Below are 15,856 nucleotides of genomic sequence, written 5' to 3'. Positions count from 1 at the left end.
TATATGTAGGAAAAATTAACAGGAATATACGAACTATCTGAGAGTTTTCAAAACTAATGTCCTGAAGCATATCTCATAAAGTGCTTCGGGATTTACCATATATAAATATATATATATATATATATATATATATATATATATATATATATATATATATATATATATATATATATATATATATATATATATATATATATATATATATATATATATATATATATATATATATATATATACATACATAGTTGAGAATTACGTCCCATAAATGGCTCTAAATAAGAATGTGTGCTAGGAACATTTAACGTGTAGGAAAATATTTATACTTTTTGTTTATGTATGTGAACTCTCTCTCTCTCTCTCTCTCTCTCTCTCTCTCTCTCTCTCTCTCTCTCTCTCTCTCTCTCTCTCTCTCTCTCTTAGGCAAGCATAAATATGTACAAATATTTGTTAGAAGACATTACCTTTTATATGCTAAGGCCACTGTTTTGTCCCAACTTCAGTGCACATTGACAACAATAATGTGCAGTTAATAAGACGTCACATTTTTATGAATAAATGCTTGGAAATGCGTTACAGAATTTTGTTCCAAGGTGAAACCGTTGCTATCTACTAGTCAAAGTAGTGACGAGATCAAAGTAAAAACAATTGTACAGCATATATTTCAAAATATGTTTTGTTAAATCAAGCTTAACACAGATTTTCCATTATTGTCTAGAATTGAAGAAATTTTTTGGTAAGCAAGAGCTCCTGTGGTTTCCTCTTATAGAAAGATTAATTGTCTTAAATTATATTTATTTGGGGTCTAGGTTGTGATAGAACATAATGAAGTTAGGTGTATTTGAAGAATATTTCATCTTAAATTTAATATCACGTTCGACATTTCATCGTTAAACAAAGGATGTTCTGAGTTTTGAAACCTTCGACAGCGTATCTGGAAGGTATTTTTTAATAGTTAATTAGGGCAACTATTTATTTTTGTTGTTAATGTGTACACAAAAATTTTGTTCTGATATCTCTTTAACAAACCTTCTAATCGACACCCTATTTATTTTTGCGTTGTGGCTTCGTCTCTCTCCCTATTAATCCATTTGAATGTGTATCTCATGCATCCCCTTTTTAAACAGCTCTATTACTTCGTATTGTTCAATGTCATTTTTTCCCTCCTCCTCACATAGTATTCACTTATTTTTCACCTAACGATAAATATTCTACATTGTTTGAATATTCCAGAAGTCTCCGAGTTCCTTCGAAATAACTCGTGTCATCTATGTCAGGTTTTGTCCATTATCCTTCCCCCCTCGTTTCATAGTCGTATCTTCCCCCCTCGTTTCATAGTCGTATCTTATTTTCATAGCATTCCATCAGTTTTATAAAGAAAAATATATGAACTATTGTTATTATCATACATTTTTATTCAGTAATGTAAAATATTCATTACCTTGATTTGCACCTTGATCCTGAATGTTTTCATTTAGTTTTTGTAATCTCAAAATCTGCCGGGGAATTCCATCTCGCTGCAATTACGGTTGGCAAACCAAGAACGGAAATGCAGCGTAAATGCTTCTTGGCCACTAGGAGAGAGAGAGAGAGAGAGAGAGAGAGAGAGAGAGAGAGAGAGAGAGAAACGAACTCCATTAATATGTCGACATTCTTCAGGCCCTTAAAAGGATTAGGTCAAACGTAACTTAGCCAGTCAGAGAGAGAGAGAGAGAGAGAGAGAGAGAGAGAGAGAGAGAGAGAGAGAGAGAGAGAGAGGGAGGAAATAAGTAAACGAACATCATTACTAGGTCGAAATTTACCAGCCTCCAGTTCCGCTTTCAAATAAAGCACTCAGACTGACTTTCTAATTTACAATTCCAGAACAACTGGAAACAAGTAAAAAATGCGCCGAAGAAACCGAAAATAGATCTAGCTTTCGGTGGTCTCGGTATAATGCTGTATAAGCCGCGGCCCAGGAAACTTTAACCACGGCCCGGTGGTGGCATGGCTTATATCGTTGCCATACGCACGATTATGGCTAACTTTAACTTTAAATAAAATAAAAACTACTAAGGCTAACGGGCTGCAATTTAGTATGTTTGATGATAGGAGGGTGGATGATCAACATACTAATTTGCAGCCCTCTGGCATCAGTAGTTTTTAAGATTTGAGGGCGGACAGAAAAAAGTGCGGACGGGTAGACAAAGCCGGCACAATAGTTTTCTTTTCAGAAAACTAAAAAAAGGATTCACGGTTTATTTTCATTTTCGGGGAGCGTTCGCTCTCCTTCATTACCGTTTTTAGTGCGTATTGCGTTTTGAATGTTTTCTTTGAAGGATACCACTGTGAACAAGTAAGATGTGAATGGGCTCGCCAGTAGACGAATTTCGAAAATTATCAAAACGTGCATGACTCACACCCGATACATGTATTTGTACAACAATCTGGCATTGCCATAGCCACACTTTCATTGGGTTGTACTACGGACATGAAACTTCACAGCATCAGCAACTTTATATACCTATAAACACACATTCACACACACACACAATGTGTATGTGTGTGTGTGTATGTACTGTATGTGTGTGCAAGACAACGCGAAAAATAAATCTTCCCATATCCTTTGTTATGTGCTCTATTCCACAAGGTTATTCATTCGTATCTTACTTGCTTACTGATCATGACATATTTGAGAACAGACAGTAAAATCTAACTGCATTAGATTAGCACGAGGAATTCAGACTTTAGAAGAACATGTCTTTACATTCGGTGTAAATAATCTGGTGTACTTACGTTTTCCTATGCGATATAAGGAACAAAATATAATGTTTGAGAGAAAACGAGTCGTGTTCCCCTGAAACAAAAATAGAATTTCTTTAGTTGACCAGTCTTATCTCGCTTGACAGCAAGAGTTATTTCCGTCCTGAACTATTAAAGATGAAGGTTACTATCTTAAATAAAAAAACAAATATATAGTAAAGTCAAATCAGATATCCGCGCATTGAAAAATGTTTTTACTTTGTTAACATTTGTTTCCATTTTTCCGTTCATTTTCTGTCCACATGACGAAAGTTTTTGAGTTTCAGGTTGTTATCTAAATATAAAATGCCTGGCACTTTTTTTTTATTTTATTTACATTCTTAGTTAATACTAATAGTAAATGTATGCCACCTACGGTCATTACTTTGCTGGTACTGCGCCCAAGAGACGTCGTTAATTTTTATCCAAGTGTTGATTTAACGTGAGCAAAAGCACACTAAGGTGGTTTAGCTTGCAGCTGATTAATCCTTATCCATTATCCGTTATACAAGGAGATAAGTTTTCGTTTTAACTTGAATCCAAGAATTTCTTTTATTTAAGAGGTAAACGTTAATCATAGAGATGAACTAAAACATTTTTCTCCCTTTTCCACCAAGTAAACCTAACATGAAGAACAGAGGATAGATTGAATGTTTCTCTGCGTGTGGTAACACAAAAGAATTTTTATTTACTAAATACAAAAGTAAAGCTTTAATTCAGTGTTTAAAATTGTCAAAAAAATGTACTACACAGTTACTTCCTCTTTCATTTTCGCCACGAATTCTCTTAACTTCCCCTCTTATGAAGATTGATTCCAATTAAGCTCGCTTCTTTGTTTTCAGCAGTTAACAATAATGTTACCAATTTAAACTGCATTCTTTAATTTCATAATGTTTGCATTCATTTCGTTACGATTACCCTCTTAATTGATGAAATCCGGGCTGAATTACGGAGCTGTTTCCAAGTAGTAAATATCCCCATTTAATTATTCATTTGTTAAATGAATATTCATGAAGGTTCCTTGTTTCAGTAGATATTGACTGGGAAATAGATTTCGAATAGTGGTTAAACTCTTGTGACATACATATCAGATTTCTCGTCAATCACTATGCGCACATGGCGTACCTTTAACTAATGTCTCTCATACATTTTCCTCACGAAGGTCCCAGTTGTAATCGGTGCTATTAATCTATTTTCTCAGTATTGAAAGATTGTAGCCGATACAATATATTCTCCTTTATATATATATATATATATATATATATATATATATATATATATATATATATATATATATATATATATATATATATATATATATATATATATATATTTATATATATATATAATTATAATATGCATATATATATATATATATATATATATATATGTGTGTGTGTGTGTGTATTGTATGTACAGTATATATGTATATACTGTATATATATGTAAACATTATATATATATATATATATATATATATATATATATATATATATATATATATATATATATATATATAAAAATGTGATTGTGTGAAATTCTTGTGTCAAGATTCCAGTTAACTTCTGGTACAGTTATAAATCTTTATCGATAAGACAGTGACTTTCTGATATATCCTTTTATGTATCTTTTGATATGTACCTCATAGACAATTCATCAAATCAGCGTGGCTTTATTGAGTCCATCCTCTGATCATAGTAAAAGCTCTCTCGATGCTTTCCGTTCACTTTCACCAGTTCTTCCAGCTGACTGCAGATCATAATGAAAGGGAACTCTAAAGGATTTGCGAAATTGACAAGATTATAACCCTAAATTCGTTATTTCCACTGAGCAGTTCTAGTACTGAAAATCACAAAAATATTTTATCTTAATTTTTCCCCTGACGTTCATATGTTGCAATCGCTTACGGAGGAAAAAAACAAATATTTAATGATCGATTCTCGGAAGTGGCCGATTTTCTCTCTGAGCTCGTTTGCGTTTTTAACCTGATTTCATCATGACCAAGCACATCAGAAGACTGAAAGTTAGTCGAAATGATGTCGGTACGTATACTTTCTGTAATCCCTGATATTGATAGCTTACGTGTAAGTCACAGGAAAGATCAGTTTGACTATAATATAGAAATAAGGGCAAATATAAGAGCCTGAAGCAAATAAATAACTCTCAACTGGAAAAAGTAAAAATTATATCACAATCCCTGCTGTAAATACCTTTTTTGGTGAATATATGTAAAAAAATATATTAGTGTCCATTTAAGAGGTAAAAGAACTTCCATTAAAAACAATGGCCGTAGAATTGAAATTTTGATATCACAAGGCAAGTTAAGGACTTTAAATATTTACTGTTAGGGCCCCCGTATAGACCAAGATTATCGATTGTTCAACCGGAAAATGAACTCCCGTAATGGTTGCAGAGATGACCCCTTTATTTCCAATCTTTCCTGGGAAAGGTTTTGACATCTTATCCTGAGTAAAGAGTATGCTGAAAACGATGGGTGAGGGCTTGCAAGCCTAAACCACTGCGTTTTATCAGATTTCTGCATTTTTGCAATTTTGTATGCATTTTTTGCGAGTTTCCGTTTCCTATTTTCCATTTATTCTACAAGCATTATGTTGATAATAAGATCATATTTTGAATTAAAAAAAGTGTGGGAAATTCAAATATTTCATTTAAAAAGTTATAAGATGAATATTTTACTAATAAAAATATTAGTACTTTTTACACTCAAACCTGTGTTTCATATGACACTAAATTACTGTATCAAAAACAAAAACTTCACTACACAATTAGATAGTTATCACTACACAATTGATAGTTATCCTTTCATTCATTTGATGGCCTTTGATCAAAACTTTCATGGTCTTCATTCATCTGACTGTGAATCATCAGAATCAGAAGAGTCAGCATGAATGCCGGTGAATTCATTCTGAAATTCATCGATACGCCTATCTTCAACATGCTAGCTAAGATCTGTGGGCAGTTGATCACCCGTGGACCACACCGGTTTATACACGCCATCTTTCTCCTCCCATCCTTGTTCAGTTGGTGACGGGGTACTATCTAATGGATCTTTCTCTGAAGATCGCTTCCATATATGCGCGATGTAGTTTGCCCTCTTGATTTTCTGCATAAGGCATTCATGGCATGGGGTTAACATTGTGGCATCTAGCCCAGTAATTCTGGATTGGATAGTAGCGGTTCATTTTTCTTTGGCTCATACTTCTCAAAAATTTCTTTTCTTGCTGTATTCAATGATGTGGCTTTTGGCATTCCATAAAAGAGTACAAATAAACTGTTATATGTTTTTGGTGCTGCCAAGGTCTGGTGTTATTTCTTCTCCCAGCATGGAAAGACCTTTGAGAAAGTCATCATTTTCCCTTACAATCTGCACTGGTCTTACTTTGCCCTTTCTAGCAAAAGTGGATTCCTAATCACACTCTGTTAGAGCATGTAGGCCTGGCAGGGCTTTGCATACTTGACTGCCTAGATTGTTTGCCAGGTTATTAATGTCCATGTATCGCCTTGTGTTATCTGATGACCGGCCAGTTCCCATCCGTACTCTCAGGTCTATCTGTGAAATAAAGAACAACAACAGAATCAGTATATCAGTATCGCTTGCCCTCACGACAACATTACTACCACTTCCGATCTGGCAGAGATGGTAAACGATTCTTGTATCTGCTTTTATGTGGCCACAGCAATACATGGGGACTTCTGAACTATGCACCGTGCCTCCCGCACTTCTGTAGCTCTGTGCTACTTTTGCATGGGTTGCTATTACCTACTTGCCTTGTATCACTTCAGCATATTGTCCTCTTTCCACTATTGAAACAGAAATTTGATTAGGGCTGTTTTTAGGCCTTGGATTTAAGGCTGGCTTTAAAGTCTTCAGGTCGAGTTTGTGCACTTCCAATGACAACTACCCTGTCACCTTCAATTTCACCTCTAGTTTCCTGTTCAACGTCTTTGATGCTCCTCTCATACGTATCAAAAACTGCACAAACCTCGCTGGCATCTGCCTTGCACACCATGATCAAAAGCTTTCTTGCCAGGCCACCATATGAATCTGGAATGCTTGAAGGTAAAGCCTGGATAATTGCCATTATGCCATATATGATGACCTCAATTTGATCTGGTAAACTATGTGACACCAAATCATTTAGATGATTGGCTAAGGGTGACTTAGTTTTCTTATTCATTGAGCCAACATACCTGCTAGAGACAGTGGTAAAGGTGTCAAGAGGGTATTCAAAACCCTTGCTAAATCAGTTTCCTGTGTGCAGGCTAGAAATGCAAGTCGACCTAGCAAATCGGTGGTTGTTTTTAGTACAACTAGATTGGCATCTTTTCCCTCAACTTTTCTTGCAAATGCTGCACTCGCTAGATTCTTCACTCTCCTTTTTATGGGTTTTTCGAATCTGTCAGGGTCTTTGGTGCAGCCCTCAATAAACTCTTGTTTCCATGCCTCACCAGACTGTATAAATTCAAGAAATCCTCTTTAACGTCTGTATGACGATGGTTCATCAATTTCAGTTATGTTAAATTCAGAACTAGCAACTTTTAACTTTTTACGCACTGGCTCCAGGTCAGGTTCAAATACTCCCAATGATCTTTTTCGTTTGATTGATGCATTTTTCGAAGGAATATTTGGTTCAGCCTCGACATGAGATGATGATGTACAATTTTCTAGCATCAGTGCTGATGGAGATTGTTCTATGGGTCCTTAAGCTTTTTCAAACTTCGGTACATTTTGGTAGCATATCCCTTGTGTATCATGGTGAGAACCTTCTCCTGACAAGGTGTCAGTATTTTCATCATAATTGTCCCATGCTACGCCAGTAGAAAGATTCTTTGCTTCAACTAAACCATCTGGCAAGCACTTGGCAGTCTTGTATATGTCATCATCTGCAGAATTTTATATGTACTGGTCTTCTCTCTCACTTACACGAACATCATCTTCTGCACCAGTATAGAGCACTTTGTAAAAGTGAAGCAGTTCTTCAGGCGTATCTACTTTGTTTTCTACTAGGTCATCAGCAGTTAGTTTTGAGGAAAATTGTCTTATCTAGCTGCAATATCTTCTGCCTCAGGTACAAGCAACTTCTGTTATTCGTTTTTCCATGGCATATTTTGCAATGGATGGTAAGTAGCCTTCTCTCTTACTTCTAATCTTTGTATCAAGTTTGTCTCCAAAAAGAGACTTAAGCTTTTCCAGCAAATAATCAGGTTTTGAAGATGGATTTCTTATATGTGCTCTTCTTTGAAGTTCCAAGAATTTGTCACTCAATAGCACAAGAGGGAAAGACTTCTTCTGTATGAATATTTCCGACTCAATAAATCTCTGCAATTCTTCATAAGCTTTTTGTCTTTTTTCAGTGAGGCTTTCTTGCACCCCATCATCATTAACTTTACTGAGACTTTTCATCTTCAAAACCTATCCTGTTTTGCAGGAATCGTGATAATGCACTTCCTTTGCTAGGAAATCAACGTGAACATATTCATTTTCAAGTGTAGGACTTGGATCCCATTGGAAAGCTTTTTTTATGATCTGTTCAGCCATTTTTGTTTGACAGATAGTGACATTTTCATAGAAACCCCCTCTTTTCTTAGCATTATACACACGGGATTGTGACAGAAAATGCATTTATACGGGAAAACACCAGTACGTGATGATCTAGTGTTAGTACTACAAACATCAATTACAGTCTGTTTTGTATTATCAGGTCTAATTTTAGAACTACAAGCACCAGTGTTAGAGCTAGATTTTGTTTGGTTTGTAATATTTACTGCTCTTCTGACAGCAGAAAAAACTTGTTGACACCTGGGATGACAGCCATATAAATATGTAAGTTATCATCACTAATGGACAAGACCTTGGTGCACACACTTGCATACTTTGAAGGCCCTGTTCCCTGTGTTCTGCTGATCTTAGTGCCGTGGCCCATGTCTCTGCTGTAAAAGAACGTGTGGTTTCTCCTGCTACTGACCCAGGTTCAGTGTGAAGAATACATTCTAAGACCGGCTGATTATCTGGAAAGAGATATACAGCAAATTAATGTAAACTGAGTTGGGTTAAGGTAAAGGCCACATATACAAGAGACAAAAGGTACATAAGATGAAAGATATTCATACCTAAATGCAACTTAATTTTCACTGCATGGCTAGTTATTGCTGAGCATCAGATTGATTTGTTAAACAGAATAACTTGAGCATCAGACTATTACCCATGTTGCTAGCTTCTAGATATATTAGGCTACCATGTTTCATGAGAAAGAGCTTTGCAATCAACCCAAAATTTAATCTTTTACCTTTAGCAGCAGCCATGATCTGAACAATGTCGATTTATGTATGAGATCCTATGAATGATTTTCTTCCTGTAAAAGAGAAAGCATGACAATTAGAGAAAAGTAAAATCCAATAACAATAACATGGGGTTTACTCCAGCTCTCTTAAACTTTTATGATGTTTTAATTTTATCTGTAAATTGCATAATAGGCATCATTATCAGCAAAGAGTGTTTGTTGCAAAATAAAAGTGACAAGCTTACAAATGAAGAAATAACACACTTTTGAGTGTAAAAAAGTACTAATATTTATATTATTTTTTGTCATTTGGCACGTAAAAAATACCTATAGCTTGCAAAATATTAATTTATAACTTTTTGGAATATTTTAATTTCCCACACTTTTTTCATTTAAAATATGATTTTATCATCGACACAATGATTATAGAATAAATGGACAACAGAAAACGTAAAATCGCAAATAATGCATAAAAAATTGCAAAATTTGCAGAAATCTGATAAAACTCAGTGGTTTAGGCTTGCAAGCCCTCAACCATCGTTTTCAGCATACTTTTTACTTTGGATTAAAGTGTAAAAAGCATGATCATTTTAAAAATTTACATTCATAAGTAACGTCTTTGTATATTAATTGTATACCACTGATGATCATGACTTTGCTAGTCGTATGACCAAGAGACGCGTTAACTTAACCTTTATAAATGCAAATGAAGGTTTCATGCAACTGATTAACCCCATTACTTTATTCATTACGCTAGGAGATATGATTTCCTTTGATTATTGATCTAAAAAGTTCTTTTACTTAAGGAGTAAAGGCGAATCATACAAATGTACTAGGATGTGTTATATTTCTCTATTTTCCACCAATTAAGCCTAAGATTAAAAACACTGGATTGATTGAAGGTTTCTACGTGTGGTAACATGGAAGCATTTGTATTTGCAAAATGGAAAATAAATGTTTAATTCAGTGGTTAAAGTATGTCAAAATGTAACACACACTTCCCCTTCGTTTAACTTCCCCTCTCACGAAGATTGATTCCAATTAAGCTCGCTTCTTTGTTTTCAGCATTTAACAATGATGTTACCAATTCGAACAGCACTCTTTAAATTCATAAAATTTGCATCCATTTCGTTACGATGACCTTCTTTTAACTGATGAAATCCGGGTTGAATGAAGTAGCCGTTTCTAATTAGTGGGTTTCCTTCTTTATTAATTCATTTGTCGAGTGAATATTCATGGAGCTCCCTAGTTTCAGAAGATATTATTGGATTTTCAATTCTTGGTCCAACTGGAACCTACCGAATTCGTCATTCATTAATTTCTTCACGAGGTCCAATTTAGTGCAATTAATTTATTCTCACATATATATATATATGATATTTCTCGTCATTCATTAATGTTATTTAAATATATATATGTATATATATGTGTATGTGTTGCATTTAGTGCAATTAATTTATTCTCATATATGTATATATATGTGTGTACATATATATATATATATATATATATATATATATATATATATATATATATATATATATATATATATATATACAGTCCTTCAGTACTGAGAGAATAAATTAATTTCACTAAATGCAACTGATACCCTCATGAAGAGCATTTATGAATGACGAGAAATGCAGTATGTAGGTCAAATTTTAGTTGGACCAAGAATTGAAAATCTATTTCCCCGCCAATATCTTCTGAAACAAGGGAGCTTCATGAATACTCACTTGACAAATGAATAAATAAAGAAGGGAATCCACTAACAGAAACGGCTACTTAATTCAACCCGGATTTCATCAATTAAAAGAAGGTAACAATAAATTTCTGCGATAATTACAAATCAGATTGCAATTAATTTATGCGATAATTACAATTCATTATGGATAAAGCAATTACTTTCTGATATATCCTTTGATATGCCCATTGATACATGCTCATCAAGCATCATCTCATTTCTACTTCTGAACCCTTTCATCAAATCAGCGTGGGTCTATCGAGTCCATCCTCTTAATTGAGCAAAAGCTCTCTCAGTGCTTTTCATTCACGTTCTCCAATTCATCCAGCTATCTGCACATCATAATAAAGGGGAAGTCTAAAGGTTCTGCGAAATCTTCATTTGGATTCAACAGTTCAAGAGCTGAAAATCACAGATGCAGCTATCGCTAACAGTGGAAAAATAAATGTTTAATGAGCGAATCCCGAAGCTACCGAGTTTCTATCTGAGCTCATTTGCATCTTTGACCTGCTTTCATCAAAAGCAAGCACATCTGATGTTGGCAGTTTATGTTTAAGTCACAAGAATTATCAGTTTGACTAGAAATTAATGTAAGACCAAATTAAAGGACAATTTTGAAGAGCACGAAGCAAATAAATAACTGTAGACTGCAAACTTTGGTAAAGATAGCACGCCCTGTCTCTAAATATATATATTTTGAGGAAAAGAGAGAAGTTTGGTGAATATGTATGGAAATATATATTCAAGGGGAACAACTGTAGCCCTGGAATTGAAATTCTGATATCAAGAGTACCGAGATCATAAATATTAACACCACAAAGTAAGTTAAATCATTCAGCCATTCACTGATGAGGACATCATATAAACAAAGATTATTAAAACTCAATGGGAAACTGAACTTCCGCAAGTAGTTTACTCTAGGTCTCATAAGAAAATCTTGACGTCCTGCTAAAACTATGACAGCTTTCCACGAAAAGTAATGGCAACTGTATTTTTGACAAGAAAATAAAAAAACAGGAACTCTTCTATATTGCTCAAAAATCCATAACTTGAAGGTTGATGGTTCAGATTAAGCTGGCTTACTTCCAGCACAGTCCTTCATCCTTGATGTAGTAAAGCGGATAAGAGAGCACAAAGAGTACGAAGCCTGGTGTGCAGCGCTGGTCTCTGTCTGACCAAAAGGGATGATAACTTGAAGCAAACATTCCAACCCTGTCAATTAGTACTCAGGATGATGAACAAAATTTGAAAAAATTTCAATCCAAAGTAATACTCAGAGGGTCATGATGTTTAACTTGAAATCAGTATTGATTCGCCTTCTAGGTTTTGCTTCCAAAGAAAACCATTACAGTTTCAATCAGGTTTTGATAGTTCGATGGAATTTGATGATGCGATCAAAGGAAAAGGCGTGATTTGTTTCCGCAATAGAAATGGAATCCGATTCCTCTCGCTGGCGACGTTTCCAAACCCAGTGTGCTTTTTGCTTGGGAGATTGTGATGGAATTGTTTTAACATTAACCAGTTATTATGCTCTGTTTATATGTTAACATAAAATAGCTGTTGTTTTGTAATTTGATCATTTTGATAACAGAAATCTAATCTAAGGGAGTCTGAAATCATTTTTCATTAAAACACTACTTGTAGGTTTTAAGTTAAAAAATGTCAAATATAGGAAAAAGTATTTGAAAATATTTCAATTATCGATATATATTTCTAGACATATTTGGATAAAAGAGAATTCGTTAGTTCTGAGGGGCAATGTTTACTTTATTAATCGAGTGATGAATATTTTAAATCATAATCTAAAAATCAGTGTATGCCAGTAATAATATGGAATTTTCCTATGAGTGTTATGCCATGAGAAATTAATTCATAATTACTTCACTGTATTGAACCGAGCTTATTTGTTTTAAAGTCAATCGAATATTATAAACGAAAGCTATGTAAAGAATACATGACTCAAGTTTCTAATATTACTTTCACTTTATATGCATATATTCTTTATATAACTGCAAGAAAAAATGGGAAAACAATAGAGGAGAACAGAGAAATAACAGGATACTCTAGTCCAATGACCATACAATCAAGTGCTTTAATAACAAAGCTTGTTATGTAAGGAAGAAGACACAAATAATGAAGCAAATACGGAAACTCCTCCCTCGGTATGGAACCATGTCTGAAAATAACTCTCACTTTCGGTGTCAAATTCCATGACTCTTTCCCCTTTCGCGCATATCTTTCAAATACTTCTGATTCACTGCATTTACCTTCATGCTGGGAGAGGGTGAGACTTGAATGGGCGGAAAGGGATGCCACTTCCCTTGCTGTTTCTGATTGGACGGCGATCACAAGGACCAATAAAAATGATAGAATAAGGGAAGGATAATGAAAAATATAGTAAGAAAATAAAAGAAATAACGTATACAAGGGGCAACACAGCAAAAGATAAATGGGAATAGAATTGTAATACCAAAAAAGTATAAGGATCATAGTACCAAAAACGTAGAAAAATAATACTACGGATTGGGAAACGTTTATATTCCATATAGTTTTTCTATGTCATACATAAATACAATAAAACGAAGTTAAAGTAATATAGATTATATTAATCTCCGGTAAAATCAATCTCTTACACTTAAAAATACTTTTAAAAAGACCATTAATGCCACAAACAATTGCCTTATGAATAAAACGACTATTGAACTGAGAAATTAACCTAATATGAAGTAATATAATGACAACTTTAACAAATTCATAACCTAATATGAAGTAATATAATGACGACTAACAAATTCATAGTGTTTTTAATATCTTTTTTGTTTTCCCACTTTCCTTAATTTCGGTTTAAAAAATTCATTTGGAACATCCTTATAGCTTTAAATCATTTAGTAGTATTAATTGTTGTTTTTTCTATACAACAATAATTCAACTCATAAATACCATTTGCTATATGAACACTTTATGTGGTATAATCGTGTTTCAAAATATGCCAGAAAGTCTAGAAGCTTAGAGGTAATTAAGGCTAATAAAATATGGATTATCTAGTGAAAGTGACTACTAAATCCCACACACGAACACAACACACATTACATATTTATATATATATATATATATATATATATATATATATATATATATATATATATATATATATATATATATATATATAAATATACATATATATATATATAAATATACATATATATTTTATAAATATATATATATATATATATATATATATGTATGTATATATATATATATATATATATATATATATATATATATTATATATATTATGTATACATATGTATAAATATGTATATTTTATATATATATATATATATATATATATATATATATATATATATATATATATTATATTATATAAATATATATATATATATATTATATATATATATACTGTATATATATATATATATATATATATATATATATATATATATATATATATATATATATACATATATAATATATATATTATATATTATATATATAATATATTATATAAATATATAGATTTTATATATAATATATATATATATATATATATATATATTTATATATATATTATATGTATATGTATATTACATATATATATATATATATATATATATATACATATATATATATATATATATATATATATATATATATATATATATATATATATATATATATATTTTATATATTGTGTTTTGTGTGAGTAATTTTTGTGGTCATTTTCACTAATTATATCTATTTTACTAGCCGTAGTTACCTCTGAGCTTCTCGACTTGCTGGCATATTTTGAGACACGCTTATACCACATTAATATATTTTCATTTGAAACAATACAGACAAATCGAAAAAATATTTTACATTAAAAGAAAATTACCAGCGCTAAGACAAAATTAGACTTTTGTGTTATTTTTTAAGCAACTATTGTTGCTGTTTAAATTCTCAAAAGCTGCGATAGAGCATATTTTTAGAAAATTACCCATATAATAACGTCCTCAATTAATAACCGCATAAGTACAGTTATTTAAAACTTATTTATATAATTAATTTAAATGCGCAAAATGCAAATATAGAATCGGTGTAATTAATGAGCAATGTAATTAATGTATCAAACGCAATAATTTAAATGTCCTTCAGTGCGGATGCTTTACACTGATACATCTCGGCTCATATAAATAAAATTCCGTCCATTTTTACAGTTGTTATAAACATCACTTTGTTCTACACAGTTCTCTTCTTGATACTTATCGTTTCTTCATTTACCCCTCATCATGAATATTTATAGATATTTTATTTAAAATGGGAGATATAATAAATATACTATCGTTTTTTATATTTGAATGGTCATCGAGTAAATATTTTCCACCATGCGCTGTAAAGCTCAGACATCAATATGCCCAATGAAAAGCGTCTGAGCAAAGCTCTGAGTGAACATCGTCTGTCAAACCACGATAAGTGGCAATATTGATGAGTTTATTCCATAGAAAGAATTTCGCTCTTTAGTATCATAATGGTCAGAATCTTTAAATAATGAAACCCGTGTAATTAAACAAATTCGACTCTATGACAATTTAATATCACATTATTATTATTATTATTATTATTATTATTATTATTATTAAGCATTGGCATTAAAGAACGTTGAATAATTTAGGCACGCCATTTCCAGTCCATTTTTTTTTCAATCTGTTATACAACCAGATATTTAGACATCGTTTTGGATGTAACGATGAAGAGGCAAGAACTGAAGCAGACCTTAAATATGTTGAATATCAGTATTTATTTTTTTTTTTACTGATTTGAAACAAAATAAAGCTCAGCACAGAATGGTTTCAGCATTTGGTATGTAGCGTCTTTTAAACAGCGCTAGAGCCTGTTACGTATCTTAATATGTCCAATAACTGAGAAGTCATATGAAATAAAAAAAAAGTCGTTTTCAGCAAGAAAAACAATGCATAAAAACTAACTACTTTCACAATATCTTTTTATATAACTGTTTACTACGCCTTTTGCC

General features: G+C 32.5%; 1 long non-coding RNA gene across 2 annotated transcripts in view; it reads right to left on the bottom strand.

Moving 5' to 3' along the window:
* Positions 1 to 8,541: 8,541 nt before the first annotated feature.
* Positions 8,542 to 15,856, bottom strand: part of LOC136839453 (uncharacterized) — a 312,435-nt gene continuing 305,120 nt past the window's right edge. For both annotated transcript variants that reach the window (XR_010853344.1, XR_010853343.1), the window contains 2 exons: positions 9,087 to 9,152; positions 8,542 to 8,808 (listed from right to left, as the gene is read on the bottom strand). This is a non-coding gene — a long non-coding RNA (uncharacterized lncRNA). The remainder of the gene's footprint in view (positions 8,809 to 9,086; positions 9,153 to 15,856) is intronic.

The sequence above is a fragment of the Macrobrachium rosenbergii genome, chromosome 6 (genome assembly GCF_040412425.1).
Source record: "Macrobrachium rosenbergii isolate ZJJX-2024 chromosome 6, ASM4041242v1, whole genome shotgun sequence".
Taxonomy (NCBI): Eukaryota; Metazoa; Arthropoda; class Malacostraca; order Decapoda; family Palaemonidae; genus Macrobrachium; species Macrobrachium rosenbergii.
Note: the sequence above shows the minus strand (reverse complement) of the source record. Positions and strands in the feature narration are given on the sequence as shown.